At 42.5% G+C, this 21906-nt stretch overlaps 1 long non-coding RNA gene across 2 annotated transcripts in view; it reads left to right on the top strand.

Moving 5' to 3' along the window:
- The window catches only part of LOC147702508 (uncharacterized), a 33466-nt gene extending 12800 nt beyond the window's left edge, over positions 1-20666 (top strand). Inside the window, exons 2-3 of one of the 2 annotated variants that reach the window (XR_015297534.1) lie at positions 17749-17936; positions 20596-20666. This is a non-coding gene — a long non-coding RNA (uncharacterized LOC147702508). Of the gene's footprint in view, positions 1-17748; positions 20566-20595 lie in introns of those variants that run through there. The other variant, XR_015297533.1, reaches the window with a different exon arrangement.
- Positions 20667-21906: the final 1240 nt, after the last annotated feature.

Raw genomic sequence — 21906 nt, 5'->3', positions numbered from 1 at the left:
GCGGAAAAACCGCAGCGGACCCACCAAAGACCCACCGCCACATTAGGATGGCTGGTGGGTCCTGATTTCCGTCCGCAGCTTTTCCGCCGCGGCTGGCTTACAACCGCGGTGGAAAAGCTCTAATATGGTGACGGTGTCTGTCAGACACGGTCTGCCATATTAGGATGGCCTGTTTCAGATGCTTTTCCGCGGCGGGTTTTCCGCCGTGGAAAAGCATGTGTAACTTCACTGCGGGGGCCCGTTGCGGGCCCCCTAGGACCTAGGGCCTGGGTGAAAGGGGGGTGGGGGGTGCACATGGGGGGTACCTATGGTACCCCCCTGCATTTGTATGTAAAAAGCGGCAGGCACCACTCGGTGCCTGCCTCTTTCTGCATACAAATGCAAAGGCTGCATTTTTAACATTGCTGCGGGTGCAGCTTGAAGCCGCACCCGCCGCAATGTTAAAAATAGAGGATGTGACCGCCAGAGTGGCGGTCACATCCTTTTTTTTTTTTTTAAATATTTTTATTGAAGGGTTTTTCCCCCCTTTTTTCCCCCCCCTAAGATGTGGACAGGGCACAATAACATTCATCACAGCGCAGAATCATATATACATTGGGAATTTATACAAAGCATAAAAACAAGTGTAATATCAAATCATACATAGTTTTTCCAAAACAAATCATATATACAATAGGTACATAAACTTCTATACACTACCTTCTCGATTTCCTCCCCCCCCCCTAGTAAAACAGTAATCAATAATCGGGACCTTGTTTCCATCGAACAAGAGGCTCCCATATTTGCAGACCAAGTTTCTTGCCATTTCTCCCCCTCCTCGCATAAATAGCTGATTCTAACTTTTGAATAGATAGTATCTTCCCCAACCATTGATGATATGTAGGAGGGTTAGGATCCAACCATGCCGAAGCAACTAATAGTCGAGGATAGCCAATGCTACAAATAGAAACTTTTCATTATCCACGTGTGTCTCAGGGTTGACTCCTAGTAACATTACAACTGGATTTAATTCTATTGTAATTGCGAATACATTCTGTACGAATTGCTCAATATCCCGTTTTATACTATTTAAATGTGGGCAAAGTGAGAAAATATGTATTAGGTCCGCCCCCGGACTACCACATCTGAAACAGGTGGTTCCCGAGGTACCCCCCCATTGAGCAATTTTCCCAGGCGTATAATACAGATGGAATAGGGTCTTATAGTGTTGAGCCTGTAATGATGATAAGCACAACAATTTTCTTCCCATCTCTAATGAATCTGAGAAAATATCACTATTTATATCCAAATCTACAGACCACCTGTTGATCCATTTCTCCATATCATCTTTCTTTAATATTGTCATCTCAGAATAGAATCTCTTTATGGTGCAATCCGAGCCTACTTCTGTAATATCCATCAATATATTTCTATCGAACCCCAAAGGCCCTCCTTTCCTATTTATTAAACAGCTCCTTATTTGAAGATATTTAAAAAAGTGTTTTGTATCTAAGGTATATCGAGCCTGTAGCTCAACAAATTGTAAAATGCCTTGGGGTCCCTGAATATCTCCAATCTTTCTTATCCCCCGCCTCTCCCAGTCTTGGAATACAGCTCCCGAAAAAACCATACTAGGGAGTGAAGGGTTGTTTTTGAACCTAGTGTATCTTTTTTGATATTCCCTTCCAGACATTGTGCGCAGCCATTAGGGTCTTAAACCGTGTTCTTTTATAATAACTTTCCTCAGTGAATCTCAAAAAAATATTTTCCGCATTTTTACCTAAAACCAAACCATAAATTGCAAGTGAACCGACATTGTCCCAATCATCTATATCAGCCCGCCCTACCAATCCCAACATGTTTTGGAATGCAGCTGCCCAATAATACACTTTTAAATCTGGTAAAGACCAGCCCCCACGCTCCCGCGGTAGAGACATATATCTCAGTGCCCTACGTGTTTTTCCTTTAGCCCAAATAAAGCGATTGATCATTTGTTCACATATTTTAAACCACTTGTTTTCAAATAAAAGTGGGATGGCCCTAAATATGTACAAAAATTTTGGCAATATCATCATTTTAATGATATTGACTCGGCCTACTAATGATTAGTGTAGATTTTCGTACCGGTCCAGGTCCTTCTTTGTTTTGCTTATTATTGGAGCGATATTATTTTCTACCAAATTATTTAGATCAGCTGATATTTTTATTCCAAGATAGGTCCCCGCCTGAACCACACGATTATCATCACACGTAGTCGCTGAGTTTTTGATAATCTGGGTCTTGGAGGCATTTAGGGCATACCCGGATATCCGTCCAAATCTGCGGGCCTCCTCTTCTATATAGACAGTTGCCTCTGTGGGGTTTGGTGTTATCACCGCCACGTCATCAGCATAAGCCAATATCTTACACGGTCCCAGCAATGTTGGCAGCGAAGTTATCTCTGGGCAAAGCTCTAGTTTGCAAATCAATGGATCCATATACATGGCAAACAGTAATGGGGAACATGGGCACCCCTGCCGTGTACCACTTTTAATTAAGAATTGACCTGTAGTGCCCCCATTAACTCTTAAAGCCGCAGCCGGTTCTTTATATAGAGTTTGTAGTGCTTTTATAAATCCACCCCTAAGTCCAGCTCTAGCCAAAGTATACCACAAATAGTCCCAGGAGACCCGATCAAACGCTTTTTCAGCGTCCAGCAGCATTACTGCCATCGGGTCTCCTGTGACTTCGGTGGCATCCAATAATGTTATTACCTTCCTAGTATGGTGGGTCGTTCCTCTACCAGGAATGAAGCCATGTTGAGTATAACAAACTAATGAGCTTATCACTTCTGCAAATCTCATTGCCAACATTTTTGAATATATTTTGGTATCATTATTCATTAATGTAATGGGACGATAAGACCCAGGCTCATCATCCGGCTTGTCCTTTTTAAGAATCAGGACAATGTCTGCACCCCCCCACGACTTTGGTATAGACTGTCCGAGCTGTGCAGATTGAATCACTCTAGTTAGCTCTTGAGAGAGCACTCCCCAGAAAGTTTTATAGAATTCTAGAGGTATCTGGTCGGGACCAGCAGCCTTACCTGAGGGAAGTTTACCCATGGCTTCCTTAACCTCTTCCATCTCTAGCTGGGTTTCTAATCTATCTGCTTCTTCATCCGAGACCCTCTCAGTTGGTATATTCTCCAAGTAATTGCTAATCTCTTCATTACTACAGGGGTGTTGATGATCATAGAGGGTCTGGTAAAATTTCCTGAATACTTCCCTAATCTCTTCAGGGCCAGTTTGTATATTACCGTTTTCATCTCTAATTTGCCTGACCGTCCCTGCTGCCGCTATCTGCCTAGTGCGCATAGCCAGTACATGCCCAACTTTTTCATTATATTCGTAACACTTCTCCCTTCGGATTGTATAGTGTGCTGCCGCTTTTTTTGCCAGATCCCCTTCAGCCTCGCTTTTAACTTTTACTAGATCTATCAGATATTGTTCAACTGGCTCCCCTCTAATAACACAGTTATTAAGTTGTTCTTCTGCCTCTGAGACGGCTCTCTCTAACTCCCTTTGCAGTACCCCTTCCATTTTACGTTTAGGAATGCTGTAACTACATGTTTCTCCACGGACACCCGCCTTGAAAGCATCCCATATGACTCCCACCGATGCAGTTCCTTTATTATATTAAAAAAACTCAGTGATCCATTTCGACATATGTAGTACATAATCCTCTTCTAAGAGAAGTCTTCTTTCAAAAGTCCATACCCGATTAGGTCTTTTTCCTCCTTCTAACTTTAGTTCCAAAATTAAAGGGTTATGATCACTTAAGATTCTTGGCAATCTATCAATCTTGACCCTTGGCATTAAATTGTTAGAAATCATAAAATAGTCGAGCCTAACACAAACTTGGTGTGGCGCGGAGTAGTAAGTATATCCTTTCTGTTGTGATCTAATTGTGCCCCAGACATCATTCAGGTTATTATTACACAGGAGATCAACAAGTGCCATATGGACTCTTTTCTTACGGCCTTTATAACATCTATTTTGTCCAGTTCCTAACCCTTCAGCCCCATTAATATTCAAATCTCCTCCTATAATAACCTGTGGGGGCCAAGCAGCTAACTCAGAATCTAGAGACTGTAATACCTCCGGGTCGTCCTGCGTGGATCCGTAAACTGACACCATCGTTGTCCAACCCCCATCTATCTCTATCTATACCATGGCCCATCTTCCCCATTTGTCCTCTCATTTTCTCCCTATTATCAAATTCTTACTCCTTGACAAAATGGCAACCCCTCTATTTTTAGCACCTTGTTTAGAACTGGCTATGAGCTGATAGCCCAGCTGATTCAAACAAAACTCCTGGGTACTCATTATATGCGTCTCTTGCAAAAAAATAAAATCTACATTCATCTGGCGTAATCGAGCACCTATCTTATACCTCTTTTGGACATCATTTAAGCCGCACACATTCCATGTTACAAACCTAAGTGTCATTGCTGATTCTCCCGGAGCCATTGACTGCCTGTTCACTTGTCATTATTTTAACAAAATTCATCTTCAACACAGCTAATACAAACAATGCGTAGATATTGGTTTCAATACTACCTTCCTTGACACTCTGCCACTGAATCACTTTTTCCTTTGTGTGCCCATCATGACCCCTACAGATTTCAATACCTTTGTGCCCTGTCCCTAAGTTCTCCCTCCCCCCCCCCAGAAGACCCACCCTCAGAATCCCTCCCCCCCTACGGGCAAATAGGTCCATAAGACCTATGTCTGGCCGACGTTTGCCACCGGGTTATCTCACCCCCCCCCTCCCTGATTTTCCTTGACTATATACATCATTCAGAATGCTCCCTAGCATAGAAACAAAGCTAACCATATATGCTATCTCTCAAAATTTTTGTCAACAACTGTTACCCATTAGGCAATGGTTTTGCACTTTAAACAGGCATATCAAACAATTTGGACAACATTAGAAGATTAAACATACCAAAAAATCTCGAGAATAAATATATGGCAAAAAAAAAAAAAAAAAAAAGGGACAGATAAAGCAGTTAGCAGCACTACTGTACAGTCGACCTTCAATTAAAAGTTTATAAAGATATAGTTAGAGATCTGACTACTCCTGCTACCCTGTTTTTCTTTCTTTTTTTTTTTTTTTGTTTTCTTGTATAGTTTGTTACTTTTTACGGGGTATGTTTTTGACAGGGCCAGCTTGTATGTTTAGAACCTCCAGAGTACTACGTGGAGACTTTTGACGGCCCCTGTTCTCTCTCAAGTAGGTGAGGTATTCTTGCGCTATAATTTCAGAATAAAAAACTCTGAAATTACCCTCTAGTCCAACTTTCAGACGTGCCGGAAACAAAAGGAAAGCCTCATAGCCTATGTTTTGAAACGGGGTAATGAGCTGCCTCATCCGCCAACTTCTTTCCACGGTGGCGTGGCATAAATCAGGACGGGCAAAGAACTCAGTTTCCTTATAGGAACGTTTAGACTGTGGTTTTGCCTTATTGATTATTGCTTCGCGCAAAAGAAAGTTACCAACATAAAGCAGTATTGCGCGGGGCTTGCCCTGCGATTCCTTACGTACCAACGGGAATCGATGCGCTCTTTGAATCTCATGTTCCCAGTCCCATGAGGCCAAATCAGGAAATGCACCTTTCAACAAATCAATAACAAAAGCTCGTACATCCCCCCCCCTCTTTCCCCTCTTGAATTCCAATTAATCTGACATTATTGCGCCTTTGTCTGTTTTCGAAGTCCTCTAGCTTCCAAAGCATGTCAGCAGTTGTCTTATCCTTGTCATCACCAGCGTCTTTCATCTTAACAAAATCATCTTCCAATTTACTTGTTCTAACCTCTAGCTCAGATACTCTCCCAACCATGTCCTCATATATTTTGTTAACCTTATGTAGAGAGGATTGTATCTTTTTATTTGCATGTCTGGCCCTCCTGCTTGATCTCTGGCTCTCAGCGCGCGCCTCAGTTTGGATTTGCTTTAAAGTCGAAAATAGAACTTCAAAATTTGAGGCGCCCCTTTCAGAGCCCCCCTCAGCTCCCTGAGAGGTAAACTCCTGAACACCCGTTTCCGTATTTACAAATACTCCAGTCTGAGTTATTCCGCACTCTGCTGTACTATCCCAAACTAATTTTTTTGCAACCGGTTTCACTTGTCTTCTACGAGGTGCTTTAGATTGATTCCTGTGACTTGGGTTGTCATTTTTCACTTTACCCTTATATACAGAATCATTATTTTTTGACTTCTTAAGCTCCTCTCTTAAACCTTTTTTTACTTTTGGTCTTACCACTTTTTGTACTGTCTCATGCTCCAATGATTCAGTATCGCTGTCCGAGATGGTTGAGACGTTATCAGGCCTGGATATATCAGTTTCTGAACCGGAGCCTACCACAGAATCTGAGGTGCCCAATTCTGAATCCAAAATAGAAGGATCCGAACTGCTTGTTTCACTTCCATCAAGCTCATCCTCGTCTTCTTCATCGTCTGCTTCATCATTCCCAGTGAAGAAAATCTCTTCACCAGGTGATGCCAACAATGGCTCTGGGATACTTTGCATATGTTTTATATTGACAGTGCTTGTGGCCTCTAGGGTATGGCTGTTTGCCTTCAATGACTCCAGTACTTCCTGTACTTGTGCTTGTGTCTGAATTTCCATAGCCTGCATTCCTCCATTATTTCCAAGGGGGGCGGTATTCACAACCTTGCTCACCACATTGTTCACAGCGCCAGGGTCACAATCTCTAATTGGATGTAGGACTGAGGATAAATCTGTAGCATTGTTTCCTTCCTCTATTAAGGCAGTATCTACATCAGGCTCCTGGCCCTTTAAATCCGTGGCCCCGCCCCCTGCTGCTGCCACTGAAAGGAAGTCCGCTCCCTCCCATTCTGTAATCTCTCTCCCTGTGGGAGGCTTCGCCAGGCTGCCTGCAATCTCGGCGCCCACCGCATCCTCAGTGGCCCCAGCGGCAGCCGCAGCACTCTGCACTCGCACATGACCCAGCCTCTCTCCACACAGAGCCGCCAGCGTGGGGCCGGAAGGCGCCTGCTGCTCCGCCTGTGTAGCCGCCAATACTCCCGCCACTACTCCCGCCGCAGGTAGGAAAGATTCCACTATTGTGGTCTGTCGTAGAGCTGGCTCTTTTCCCAGCGTTTCAGCCAGCTTCAGGTCAATAATTCCTTTACTAAGACCTTTACCGGATCGGGCACTTTCCGTCTTACCCGCTTTAGTCAACTCTCTTTCCTTTAACTTTCGTGCCTTGGCCTCCTTTGCTTCTTTCGCCGCCTCTCGCCTCAACTGGGCTTTGGTCCTTGACTTGGCTCTCAGATTGCTAGCCGAGGCTCCAGGACCATCTGCAGACATTTCCTCCTCCTCGGAGGGGACTAAATCGTTGCTTTGTTTGTTCGTGCGGTAAATTTTGGGCGCCATCGTTCTAGAGTAATAAAAGCGTCCCGCCTGAAATGTCCTTGCAATTAAGGCTGTGAAGGATTCCAAAAATATTCTTCCCTTATTTAGCTTCTTAACATGCGTGAGATCTTTGAATATTGTGGGCCAGTCCGCTGTAAACATCTCATCCACGAGCACTCCAGAATATAGTGCTAAATGTAGAGTATTGCGTCGCCCAATACTTTTGGTGAGTATTAGTAACTAGGTGAGCATTCTTCATTCCATCAAGCCACCATCAGGAGCAGGGTAGGGTGCGACCTTCCCCTACGGCGTCTCGGCGGCCATCTTGCCCCAGCAGCAATAGTGGCGGTCACATCCTAATCGCACTGGAGGGAACTCCGCAGCCCCTGCGGACGTTCCCTCCTCCTCAGTGATCGCGGACGGACGCAAGTCCGTCCGCGATAATAATCGACCCCTTAATGTGTAGGTGTGACAAGATAACATTTACTCAAACTAAAAGAAAAAATATATCAAGCTTACAACACTTACTCAACTCCCCTCAACTGTAATATCTACAATTAACATTTTATCTAACAATGACATGACCTCTTTCCATTTGGTGCAAAATTTGCAATAATGCGCAAAAGATAATAATAAGAAGCGTCAGATCAGGATATTCTTCAATACTGACCCCTCATATTCCCTTGGACCTTATGGTTCCAAATCATGTCCTGTACTGCCGCTTCCACTATATTTAGAATAAAGTAAATATACATAAATAAAGAATGCCACGATAAATCATTGAAGATATTGAACAGGGTCAGAGTGGAGCTATTGTTCATTCGTGCTTCACAAGGCAGCGTCTAAACCTTTATCTGACTTCAGTCTATAAGCTTTTATGATCACTTTTGTGAAAAGTGCAACCACTTGTGGACATTCACCTTTTAGACAGACGAATAAGGCATTACGGAAGGTTCTGATGCCATTCTGATTAAAAAGGTTACGCAACAAATCCTTGTGTTCAGTCAGCAACTAGGGACAAGTTGATACGATGTGAGTCAGACTTTTTGTCTGTAGATGACAAAGCCATTGTTTACAACACAAAGGTTTCCTTGGCCATTTTGACAGGCAATCATTAATTTGGCACAAGCAGAAATGCACCTGAAGGAACTTGATTAAAAAAACAATCTCCTTAAAACAGTTAAGTATGATTGCGGGTGGGGTTGTTAATATGCTGTGAGTTTGTTGTTGGCCCAAATTCTGAGAACAGTTATTTTACACAATACTGTGGTATAATGTTCCAATTGAATTGCTGCATTTATGGTATAGTATTTCTACTGACAAAGAATACCTCAGGTGACAGTACATGGTAAAATCACACGTCCACACAAGTGATCATTTGAAGCTCTGAGTGCTGAAACATGTAGACAAATGAAATACAAAAAATCAATTTTTGGATTCCGATCGTTTTTAATCATGTGATGGGGATAACAATAAGTTAAGTATTTATGATTTACCCATGCTAATCTTTCGTTGACATCAGTAAAAATACATTCAGACCGTAGATAAATCAAGACGTAAGATGGATAGATATCTGACGTTGAAGGTGCTTGGAAGACCTAAAGTTGTTTCCCCAGGAAGCCCCATAATGAAGCATGCCACACTATGTGGCTGAATGCTTGGTTGCCGGTGAGACTGCAAACACATTAGCTGTTGCACATAATCTAAAGATAGGATTTTACACTTCAAGAGCACCGTTTTAGGAGGTCACAAAATATTGGTTTGTTAGTAGGCTGGAATAGAACCGGATCCTCTAGGATAGTAGGTTCAAGCACAGTGCCAATCTGGGAAGACTCAAAGGTTCCTCTAGTTTTAGGTTAAAACAGACAGCAGTAAGTTGTAAAAAGCAATTAAGGCTGGGTGCCTTCCAAATAAAGTGAGTTTGTGTTTCAGAGGTATCTGATGATTTACACTATTTTGTTGGAGAATGTGCCCCCTACAAGTGACAATACCCTGTCGCATTTAATATGTGCTCCACAATTTACCACTGAACCGCTCTGCTAGACTGCCCTGTCCTCCACCTAAATGAACTTGGCTTATCTGTAACATTTGCAGGCTAAGTAGCACTTCGTTATTTTACAGCAGGAGTGACTTTAGTACAATGAAGTGGACCTCATCCTTAAACATTTCTCTAGCACCACGGTCCAAACTTGTCTTTTTTTCTGACAAGTCTGTCTGGAGGATTCTTCCCAACAAAACTGTCAGTAGGCTTCTTCCAGCAGCCTTTTTTCTTTGCCCCACCCCACCTTTTTTTGCCCCAACTTATGTTATCTGAGCCTTTCTGATCCGGCCTGTCTCGTCTGACCCCATCTCATCTTCTCAGGTCTGTCTTGTCTATCCCAGTCTTTCTAGTGAGGCTCGTATACCTCATACCTCATATCACTTTAGGCAGTATGCATCATTGTGTTATTCATACTCAAGGAGCCTCTCTGCTGGAGAAGGGAGGTTGCTCAGCTGCATCACTGTTATGAATGGGCCACTCTTGTGGTTGAGTACCTGATAATGACCGTCAACTATCACCATCTTAAACAGACTTTAGCATGTTATTTTATTCTAGCCTTAATGTAGAACGATCTTATATATGCCTGTCTAGTGAGAACAAATATGAAGTAGTATGGTACCTTTCAATATGAGCTCTTACTATTGACTTTCACATGGCTTCATGTCAATCTTGCTCTCTGACTTATCTTGCTTCACGGCAGTGCTTGCTATTGGCTTTGAAATGACCTCATGTCACCTTGCTTTCTAATTTAGCTTTGCTTTAAGCTTCTTTATGTGCATGACAGCGCTTGCATAACTGACTCCATTTTCTCCACTGTCTCCATTTTCTGTGCTTCACAAGGTGGGGAGGACTGTTTTGGTACTCACTTGTTTTTCGCACCTTACTGACCAGAGGGAACTGGATATTATCTGTGGAATGTACAAACTCCACCTCAAAGCTAAAATACAGGGGTTTGGCCAACCACTGTCTTGACCTTGACGGGGACTGGTACGAGCCAGCTCAGTTTTCTTCAATGAGAAAGGGGCGAGGCTTCTAGAAGCTTTGTTTCACGTTAGAAATGGTATTAAAGCAAGGGGCCTCCGCGGGCCAGGTGGAAGCTCACCACAGAATAGATGTATTGCTTTGGACGGCGACGGAACTTGTGTCTTGACTGAACTCTTACCAGGGCTGCAGAACCGGACTCCCCTCAGCTTGGACTAGCAGGATGTTGCTGAATCAGTCAGTGAGGTGTTCCTAACCAAACCTTTTCTATTGCTTTCTATTCTTTGCTATTCTTTTCCATTCATTGCTACGTATATATGATGCAGCGCAATACTTACCAGCTTGGGTTACTTAAAACTACCATACTCACCTGGGCCCTTAAACACTCATACATAAGCTGATAATTACAGCTGACAATCAGGATTATTTAACTTTATAATGTATTTACTTTATACCATAACTTACCAAACCTCACTCACCAATTACTAAGTTTCCTTTGATCAATTGGTAGAATTGACATGTACTTTAAATCTGAATAATCACAGACTCGGGAGAGTTTTAAAACCTTTATCTATGCTTACATTTTGTGAGTCAAATACCAATACATGTCAAACACCAACTTCAAGGAAATTATGATCAAATAAAAATAGGCATAAGAAAACTTAGTAAATCTAATACTGTTGGTACCTGGGAAGGGTGGAAAAGGAAAAACAGTACAAGGACATACCACACAGATTTATATTTACCTAGAATGGTGTGAGGATCAACCCCTGGCCAAGGGCAGGAAAAGGGGGCTCCCAAATAGTCAGGAGCCAAAGTTCAGGACAGGTGCAGGAAAGGACAGGTGACCTCTTCTAAGTGCAACGCCAGCGTCACGCCCTCTCTGGTACTATTTCCATGACTTTTCGCCCTTCTGGGTAGATCGATTCTTTTCCTTCCACAGTCTCTCTGTCTCTCCCCCTCAATTCTTCTCCTTCCGCCTCTCTCGATTCTTCTCTCAGAGTGCTCGATTAGCCCTCTGACCTCCGTGGCATCCGCCTTCTTCTGCTGCAGTGTTGGATCAGTGACAGGTCTGTGACAAGTCGGACAATCTAACTGACAGAGCCTACCTTAGTTATACTAATCTCAGTGTATGTACCACCCCCCAATGTTTCAATATTCGTGTATTCCTAACTCCTGATTGGACAATGGGATGGTGAGAGGTCATCACACCATACTAATGTAATGTCATTTTCTTAGGTTTTATTGTTCTATGTTCCCTCCGATTAATGTCAATTTCCCATGGTTTAATTCCACCCGGATTTCATATAATTTCATCTACATTGTATATAACATTTGTGTCAGTCTCTTCCTCTTTTCGGGTCAAGAGGTGAAGTTCCCAGGCGCGTCTTCTGCTTCATACTGTATTTGGCAAGCTTTCAATGTCATTTCTTGCAAGTGGCCATAATTTCATTTCCAAGTTGGAGATTTCAGACACCCTCCAGGCCCAAATACGAACTAATAGTAAAGTCAAAGGAAAACATATTGGAATACGGAAATAAATGAATGCACTGTATACCACTTATTCCTAATCTATTCCCATTATTATATTTTAACTATAGCATTAGCACTTTAGTAGAATAAGCAAGATTTAGTTTCAGCACAGCATGTGCAAGCATGTGAGAGTCAAGTGGCCATGTTAAGTACTACTGCGCAGCTGCAAAGAATTCCCACCAAGCAAAAGATGTCATACTATGTAGGTGCAGTAGACGCATGTGCAGAAGTATCGCACGTTTTCAGCAGCCATTTTTAGACACTCGGGTTACTGGTTGGTAAAGCACATTCAAAAGCTTCGCCTAGATGAAAAATGTTGTGTAATGCATTTATTAGTATTCACAAAACATGTTGGTTACATTATTGCATGTTTTTCGAGAGGATTGAATTCGAGCAAGTTTCTTTACATGCGAAACCTTGCTCCTAAAATGCTATATATATATTGCATTTTATTTTGACCGTTTATTTCAATTATCCATTTGTTACTTGGGAGTCTGCCATGACTAATACATTCGGCCTTCCTTTTTGAAGTAGTGTATTAATAAATGTATATGTGTTATATTCCATACGATTGGATTAGTTTTATTACCTCGCCTTTGGGAAGTGCTGGGTTTGCCTTGATCTAAGGGAGTGTTGCAGTTAGGATCTGTCATTTTTGTGAAAAGCAGATTCAATACATCTTGGCGTCATTCTCACAGGATTCAAAAGGTTGGATTAAAGGGGAAGAATTTTTTTACTATAAAATCAAAGGCGGACTCCCAGATACCAATTGAGAGTCCCAGATGGGAAATTGCCACATATAGGGTGCTTGCCCACAAGTGGGCTAATTCTGCTGGATTGAGTGAGAATTGAAGTATGTGTTTGGCTGACGATGAGCCAGCCCAAGTGGTTGCATGTTTGCAAAAAGTGCCTGTGAAAAAAGGAGAAGAACTCTCTACATTAGGAAGAAGGGGTTAGATTATCCTAAATGCTTATAGAATCATGTATGAGAAGTATATTCAGCTGCAAAGTATGTGTGAGAAATTAGAAAAACAGTGTGTTGAAACCAAGAATACCTCTACAATGTTAACTTGTCAGAATAAATTATTGCTAGATAAGCTGAAACCTATCAGTCTGTAGCTGAAAAAGCTGCAGTTGGTATTGCAAAATATAAGTATAGGAATAGCAGAGGAAGGCTTATTAAGAAGAAAGTGCACCTAGCTATTGCAAAGTTTCTAATTGTCTGGGACCCTTGAAATGTGGGATGGAAATATTTGGGATTCCTTGGATTTTTCGGACTCTAGTGGAGAATGTGATAAAGTTGGGGAGCGTAACCAGGCTGAGAAGCAGGGTGAGTCAGTGGGAGGCAAAGTGATTCAAGCGCAACCCATTTATCGTAAAAAAATACAGGGTAGCCCACATTTTCCACAGGGGGTTTCGGTGGACAGTATGGAGGATTTTACTCAGCAGGAGATTAATGACATTTCAGACAGATTTCGGCAGAAACCTGGATAATCTCTACTTATGTGAATGGTTTGGTTGTTTGATCTGGGTGCTGCTGGTGTGATGTTGGACCATGGAGATGCAGTGAAATTCTGTACACTTAGTTCAGATTCTACAGTACAGGAGCAGTTTAGGAATTACAGTGACAATGAACAAATTAACTTGTTGCAGTTGGCTGTGATTGGATGTAGTCATAAATGCCCAACAGAGTCAGACTGGCCAGCGAATGATAAACCTTGGTTTACTTTGAGAGATGCTATACAGAGGCTTATGGAGGAAGTGATGAAAACTTCTATTTTTCTGGATCACGCACATAGGTTAATGGATGGGTTGTTGAATGCATCTGTGCGAAACAGGATAATTCGTACTGCTGCTCCTGCATACAAACAGGTGATGATGACTTTGCTGATCAATCAGACTGGTAATACTTTGGCGCAGGTGGTTGAGGCAGTTCGTGAGTTAGGAGAATTGGGGGAATGGATGAAAACAGAGAGAGCTTCCAGGTCTGAGACCTGTACAGACAATAACAGGCTGTTTAGGGAAGATATTTTTATGTCTCTGTTAAAGGATGTTGTGGAAAAAGAAGAGATAGATGGAATAACTACCAAACGTATACGGCAGATGTACTGAAAAAGAGGTCTGGATAAAAAGGAAGGAAGCAGGAGAGTGAATAAACTAAATAAATCGCAAAGACCGTTAGATGAGGGCGAGAGCGAAGAGCAGGAGAAGGAGGGGGAAAAACCTGCTCACTCAAGCAGGAAGGTTGAGAGAGACTCGGAAATGGATTGGCTTATTGAGGAAAGGAGAGAGGAGGAATTCATTCCTAAAAGATATGAAGGAATGTATTCGGATTTGACCTGGGCGCAAAGAACAGATACAAGGAAGATTAGGAAATAGGTCAAGCTCCGGTGCAGAGATGTGCTCGCAAAGATAATAGACCTAATGTTGATATAGAAATTTACTGGAAACATCGTAATGTTCAGAGGGCCCGAGCCTTAGTAGATACCGGAGCGGAGGCCACTTTGATATATGGAAATCCCAAAAAGTTTAATGGACAGTATTTTACCATTACAGGTTTAGGTGTTAAAGAGACACCGGCAGTGCAGACAAAAGTCCACATGAAACTTGGGAGAATACCAAAAAGAGAATATACTGTATTGATTGTGCCCCTTTCTGAATATATCATTGGAATTGATATTTTGAAGTGAATGTGTTTGTATTTGGAAGATGGGTACTATCAATTTGGATCAAAGAGTACATTTCAGTTAGCGCTGTGAGAGTAGGCGATTTGAAAATTCCCCCAGTGAAGTTGCCTCAGGCTACAAAGGTAATTCATTTGAAACAGTATAGAATTCCAGGTGGGCCAGAAGAGATTAGTGCAACTATTCAGGACCTGATAGAGGCAGGGGTGGTGACCCCAATCACTACTGCTTGGAAAATCCCATGAGGCCTGTGCGCAAAAGTGATAATTCTTGGCGTATGACGGTTGATTATCGTGAATTGAACAAGCAAGCATACACCTCCTTTGACTGCCGCTTTCCCAGATACAGTTACCTTAATTGATAAAATACAGAAACACCCAGGGACTTGGTATGCGACTGTTAATATTTCTAATGCTTTCTTTTCAATACCAATAGCCCCTGAATGTCAAGAGCAATTTAGTTTCTCATGGAATGGTAGACAAATGACATTTAAGAATTTACCTCAAGGGTACTTGCGTAGTCACACAATCTGTCACCGGTTGGTGGCGGAGCATTTAGATGAAGTATCAGTTATTCCTGGAGTACAGCTTTGCCATTACATTGATGATGTGATTATACAGAGAGAGACTCAAGAACAGGTGCAAACTCAGTTAGACAGGATTGTGGAGCATTTGCAGAGTAAGGGATGGGAGCTCAATCCTGACAAATTACACGGACCCTCTCAAAGTGTGACGGTTCATTGGTTTGTTTGGTTTTTGGAGACAACACATTCCCCACTTGAGTCAGATTTTGGCCCCTTTGTACAAATTACGCAAAAGAAAAATGCATTTAAGTGGGGAGAGCAGCAGCAAACCGCATTTGAATTAGCAAAAGAGGCTATTCAGCATAATTTAGATTTATGGCCAGTACAAGACGGAGATGTTGATCTAAACGTGACAGTTCAAGTACTGTACGCTAATTGCAGTTTGTGGCAGAAGTAGGGAAGAACGAAAGTATCTTTAGGGTTTTGGACAAAGAAACTGCCAGATGTTTGAGAGTGTTACACTCCTTTTGAAAAACAGTTACTTGCATGCTATTGGGCTCGAGTGGATACTGAGCAATTGACCCTAGGGCACGATGTGATTTTGAGACTTGAATTCCGATAATGCTTTGGGTGATGAGTTCCCCTAAAACTCATAGAATAGGACATGCACAGGAAGCCAGTGTAATCAAATGGAAGTGGAATATACAGGATAGGGCCCAAGTAGGTCCCAAAGGCACCGCAGTGTTGCATGAGCAGGTGGCGCAGGCGCCAATGGAAGAGACAGAGATGTTGCATGATGTACCTGAGAAGTAGGGTGAGCCATTTGGTGTATTGTCCGTGGAGGACAAGAAGCATGCGTGGTTTACTGATGGTTCAGCCAGGTATGTAGGGGATAAGAGGCACTGGAAGGCGGTGTCATACAATCCTGTGACCCAGAAATTGTTGACTACTACTGGAGAAGGAAAGAGTAACCAATTTGCAGACCTTTATACTGTGTATCAAGCTTTGAAACAAGAACTGCCAGGAAAATATCATATTTATACTGATTCGTTTTCCATGGCCAATGGGTTAGCAACTTAGATTCCCACATGGCATGCTCATAGTTGGATGATAAATGCAAAAGAGGTGTGGGGCTAGGAATTGTGGAAAGAGATCTGGACCATGTTGATACAAAGTACAGTTACTGTATACCATGTAGATGCTCATTGTTCTATCGACTCACTTGACCCCTGGTTAAATTCCCTCACAGATGAGACAGCTAAGATTTCAGAGGCAGAAGTGAAAATGCAGGGTTCTGAATTGGTTGGGATTGCGAAGTTGGCACATAAGAAGTGCGGACACTTTGGAGAGCAGATTACTAGCAGGTTGGCAGAAAATAGAGGGATACACCTTCCCCTAGACTTGATTAAAACTGTGATTTTGCAGTGTCCTGTTTGTCAGCATGCCCGACACAAATCAGTCCCATAGACACTGAAAGGTCAGCTAGGTAGAGGAAAGTTACCAGCACAGATTTGGCAAATCGATTATATTGGGCTGCGAGTAAAGGTTGTCAATATGTGTGCACCGCTATGGACACATTCTCTGGATATTTGATCGCTCTTCCATGTAAACTTCCTACCCAGTTAAATACTCCAAAAACCCTAGACTTGCTAATTTTGTATTATGGAAGTTTATTACAGATTCAAAGTGACAACGGACCTCATTTCAAAGGTAGATTGGTGCAGGATTATTATGTACAGCACAATATTGAGTAGATTTTTCACATCCCGTATTACCCACAGGCGGCGGGTTTGATTGAGTGTATGAAAGAAATGTTGAAAGATCAATTGAAAAAGTTGTCTGATGGTACCTTGAAATGTTGGCGAGATCATTTGAATGAAGCTTTACAGATTTTAAATAACAGACCTTTAGTAAATGCAGAAACACCTTTATTGTGAATGTTAACTCCAACTTTGCTGATTCGACCTCATGTGGCTACCAATACTATCCTTTATTGGGAGACAGTTCCTGGAGCTTTGGCTCCGTGCAGAGCGACACCGGAGGCTGCAGGGCTTGACCTGCATGCTTTGTAGTTGTACAAATTAAATCCGAGAGACATTACACTCATTGAGACAGGAGTGGGAATTCAGATACCCCCAGAGCACTTTGGTTTAATTGCTCCTCGATCTGGATTGGCTCTAAAGGGCATCCAAGTGGTGGGCGTTGTAATTGATGCAGGCTTTCAAGTAGAAATTAAAGTCATCCTACTTAATAGTGGAGTTGCTGACTTAGTTATACAGTCTGGAGACAGAGTTGCTCAAATGATGATTATGCCAGTATACGGAGGGGTAGTAAAGAAGGGGACTGCCCTAGCCCTCCTCGCTGTACGTGGGGAAGGAGGGTTTGGCTCAACTGATAAAAACACAGGAGTCAAAGTGTGGGTAGAGTCTCCAAATAGACCCCCCGAACAGGCAGAAATCCTTGCAACTGGAAAAGACAATGCCATCCTGATTATGAAGCCAGGGCAACAAAAATGGGACCATGTCCGGCTGACAAATGTTATTTGCGAGAATGAGTAATACCTGTTTTGTTTCCGTTCTTTTAGATCACTGTATGGCGTGTTTTTTCTCTGTGTGCACTCGCTGGACTCCGCATACTCATGGAGTCGGGGAGAACGAGAAGCCCCTTATCGCGAAGTGGCCAGCCGATCGCGCAGACTGACAGCGATGCTGACTCAGAAGACTAACATCTGGACGTATTTGGCGCAAACGATGCTCAACAGATCATACTTCTGTATGTCCAATATGAGGAGCACGCTAGATGTTGTTTCAAGATGCCTTGTAACTGTGCCTGCCCCTGTTAACGTATTGCTGCAGACTTTTAGCCCCTTCGATGCTCGTGAAGGAACCCAGCCGTCATGAGCCACGGGTGGCCTGTGCGCATGACGGCTGGATTTCATCACGACCACGCACGCGATTGGAATGTCTAGCACCGGGCTGGAATTCCTGCCACCGGCAACGTGCTAATGTCACAAATGCAGAAGGGGCTGTAGAGGAACGTGATGTAAGATCCCACCTATCGCTTTATGAATTTTGCAGATTCTGTCCTGAAGCTACTGACAATGACTGAAAAAGTATGACGCAGGTCCTGACGTATAACATTACTGAAGGCGACGTTTGTTACAATTTAACTTGCGACCCGGCTATTATTGGCAAATGTGCTTGAATTCGACCTAACTTGCTATGTCTTGGCAAGAAAAGATTTTATGCCAATATAGACACGACAATGTTTGTGCTAATGTGCAAAACAATATGGTATGTAAAAATATAGTGTCTGCTACCAGTCAATTCAGACATGTCAAGTTGCCTGTAGGGTGGTTGTTCTCCTGTGGAAATGTGGCTTATACATATATTCCAGCAAATATCAGAGGTCGACCTTTTACTGGATTAAGTTTGATGATGTTCCCATTAGATCCATCATCTCATGCTCGGACTGCGAGAGAAGCTGTTCAGCTTAATGAGCATTGCAACTCTGAATTGCATTTATTATCGAAATCTTAATATATTGGTTTAGCTGCTTCAATAGTAGGAATTTCAGGCCTAGCGATTTAGAACTCTAGAGCTGTTAGTGAATTAGCGTGTCTTATGGTTATAAATATTAATCATACATCAACTGCTTTAACAGAATTCTTATTAGACGTGTGAGGGGCACAAAAAGCAATTTTGCAGAATAGAGCCGCTATTGATTACTTGCTTTTGAAAAATTATCATGGATGTTCTGATTTTGAGGGAATGTGCTGCTTTAACCTTTCAGATCGTTCTAAATCAATTCAGTCCCACATCGATGCTTTACACAAGTTAGCTAAAGAGGTCAAGCAGGGTGTCGAAAAGGGGCGGTGGGATTGGTTGTTTGGGAGGCTGCCAGATTTTGGTAAACTTCGCTCTGTTCTAGGTGGTATAGTATTACCCATGTGTAGTCTAGTATCCTTATGTTGCTAAATTCAGTGTGTGCCTAATCTCTTATCAATGTTCCGTCCCCAGGTAGTTGATTTTAGAACAATATGTTATAGTAGCCATTGGTAAGGGGATGGACTGTTATAAATCCTTGCTGTGTTAGTTTTTATTTTATTCTTGATTTGTGCTGATGGTGTTAGTCGATGGTCATGGGATGGAATGTTATGAATGGGCCACTCTTGTGGTTGAGTACCTGATGACGACCGTCAACTAGCACCATTTTAAACTGACTTTAGCATGTTATTTTATTCTAGCCTTAATGTAGAACAATCTTATATATGCCTGACTAGTGAGAAAAATTATGAAGTAGAACAGTACCTTTCGATATGAGCTCTTACTATATGGCTTCATGTCAATCTTGCTCTCTGACTTTATCTTGCTTCACGGCAGTGCTTGCTTTTGGCTTTGACATGACCTCATGTCACCTTGCTTTCTAATTTTGCTTTGCTTTAAGCTTCTTTATGTGCAGGCCAGCGCTTGCATAACTGACTCCATTTTCTCGCCTATCGCCATTTTCAGTGCTTCACAAGGTGGGGAGGACATGTTTTGCTCCTCACTTGTTTTTCGCACCTCACTGACCAGAGTGAACTGGATATTATCTGTGGAATGTACAAACTCCAAATCCAAAATACAGGGGCTTAGCCAGCCACTGTCTTGACCTTGACGCAGACCGGTACGATCCAGCTCGGTATTCTCCAATGAGAAAGGGGGAGGCTTTCTATAAGCCTTGTTTCACAATACAAATGGTATTAAAGTGAGGGGCCTCCGTGGGCCAGGTGGATGTTCACCACAGGATAGACGGTTTGCTGTGGACAGCGACAGAACTTGTGTCCTGACTGAACTCCTACCAGGGTTGCAGAACCGGACTCCCCTCAGCTTGGACTGCACCAAGGTCAAGAAGTTCTGGAAAACGATAGGCACACTGATAAATGACATAACAGGCACCTCATTTCGACTTGAGTTCAAAAGCCTGGCCACAGGGTTTATGGACCCCTCAATCAAAACCAAAGAGGACAGGGACCTGATAGACCTACTACTAACGGCAGCAGTCAAGACAGTACTGAACAATTGGAAGGACACAGCAAAAGCCACAGTCAAGGCATGATTCAACTGGGTAACATTCCTAAGGGGAGCAGACACCATAACGGCCAAAAACACACTGGGAACCGACAACCGCGCGAGAGACAATCGAACGGTGATGGGGGGGGGGGGCCAGAACTGAGCAGACGGAGTCAGAACTATTAAATGCCAAGATGATGAACCTTTGTTACTTTGATGTCACCCCCCCGCCCCCTGGGCGTTTTTCTCTTTCTCTCTTTCCCCTCCTGTCTGCTACTCAAGTTACTCACCATGTATATGTCTCACACCATGTAAATATAATTTTCAATAAAAAATTACTGAAATCAAAATACAATCACCTGATTCTTTTGTCTATACAGGAGTAGGGAAAGACCTTTACAGGCAGCGTCACTAAAGGGAGAGGAGATCACTCTCAATGGTACCAGTCAAGGTAAGCTCTACCTCTGTTTGGTCACTGCATGAGTAAGGTGATGATGATGTCTCTGCAAAAGGTACAGTAAGTCTCAAAGCAGATAATTCCCTTGATGCACGAGAATTAGCAGCAGTACTAAATGCTTGTTACAAAACATGAGGAAAGTGGAATCTAATTAGACAAATTTGTTTTTGCAAAGGGTTTGTTCCATTTATTTTAAATGGAGTGTCTGTGAATATCCATCTTCTCTGCATGTATTATATCGGTAGTCAAACGAAGTATAATAGTTAAGTAAGTGCCCAAACAGTAAACACATCGTATTTATACTACGAAGCACAAGTAAATCGAGCATACAGAGTGCTGGAAAACAATAACTTCAGAAACACAACACTGTGCTGATACTATTCATTTAGGAAAAAGGAGGCTGTCTGTTTTATATGTACAGACCCTCTGCAGGGTAGAGAGAAAGCTGTAGGCTTTCCTATATATTCACACATAAAGGGGTGGAGAGAAAACGACCCCAAGGAAGGTAAGAAAAAGCAGTGGCACAAGTATGTGTATTGGAAAACTGCCCTCACTCACACACATATGTGTGTGACATGCTTCATCATTGGGTCTGCTTACAAAACGTCCTGGCGTAGCCACGCACAGGGAGGAGCATAGGGAGGAGGAACACAAAACACAGAGACGAAAACAAACTTAGATGTGACAAACAGTGTTCACAACAAGAAGTGTTAACCCAAGACTGGGTAAAGTGATAGAACAAAGTGCAGTCAGGATAGTGAAGTTAAAACTGTCTCATGGATACCTGTCATGCCTTTATTCATAGGTTCCAAGGTCAGGATTAAAAATTGAGTGAAGGATGGAGTGTTGAAGAAGGAAGTCAAAGTGAGATTCCCTTTGGGCAAATGAACATAGAACAACTAGTTCTTACGGACCAAACAAATAAAATAACATCATATCATGACACATGGACAAACAGGATGCAATGTAAACAATATTAAAAACAAGTGAAAACACTCTAGTAAAAGTAAATCTAAACAATTTATTCGTATACACTATATTTGTTAAAAAGTGTTGAAGAAGGAAGCCAGGATCCTACAACACCCCTCCTTAAACTGCTATAGTCAACATGTTTCGACCTCATAGTGCCACCATTTAACAGGTCACGTCGGTCTTCTTCGGGACATCTACCAGTCCCAGTATTCTCTAACCCCTTACCTTAGTCAGGCACTATAGAGGTAACAAACGATCAAGT

The sequence above is a fragment of the Lissotriton vulgaris genome, chromosome 7 (assembly GCF_964263255.1).
Source record: "Lissotriton vulgaris chromosome 7, aLisVul1.2, whole genome shotgun sequence".
NCBI classification, from domain to species: domain Eukaryota; kingdom Metazoa; phylum Chordata; class Amphibia; order Caudata; family Salamandridae; genus Lissotriton; species Lissotriton vulgaris.
This window is presented reverse-complemented; position numbering and strand designations above follow the sequence as displayed.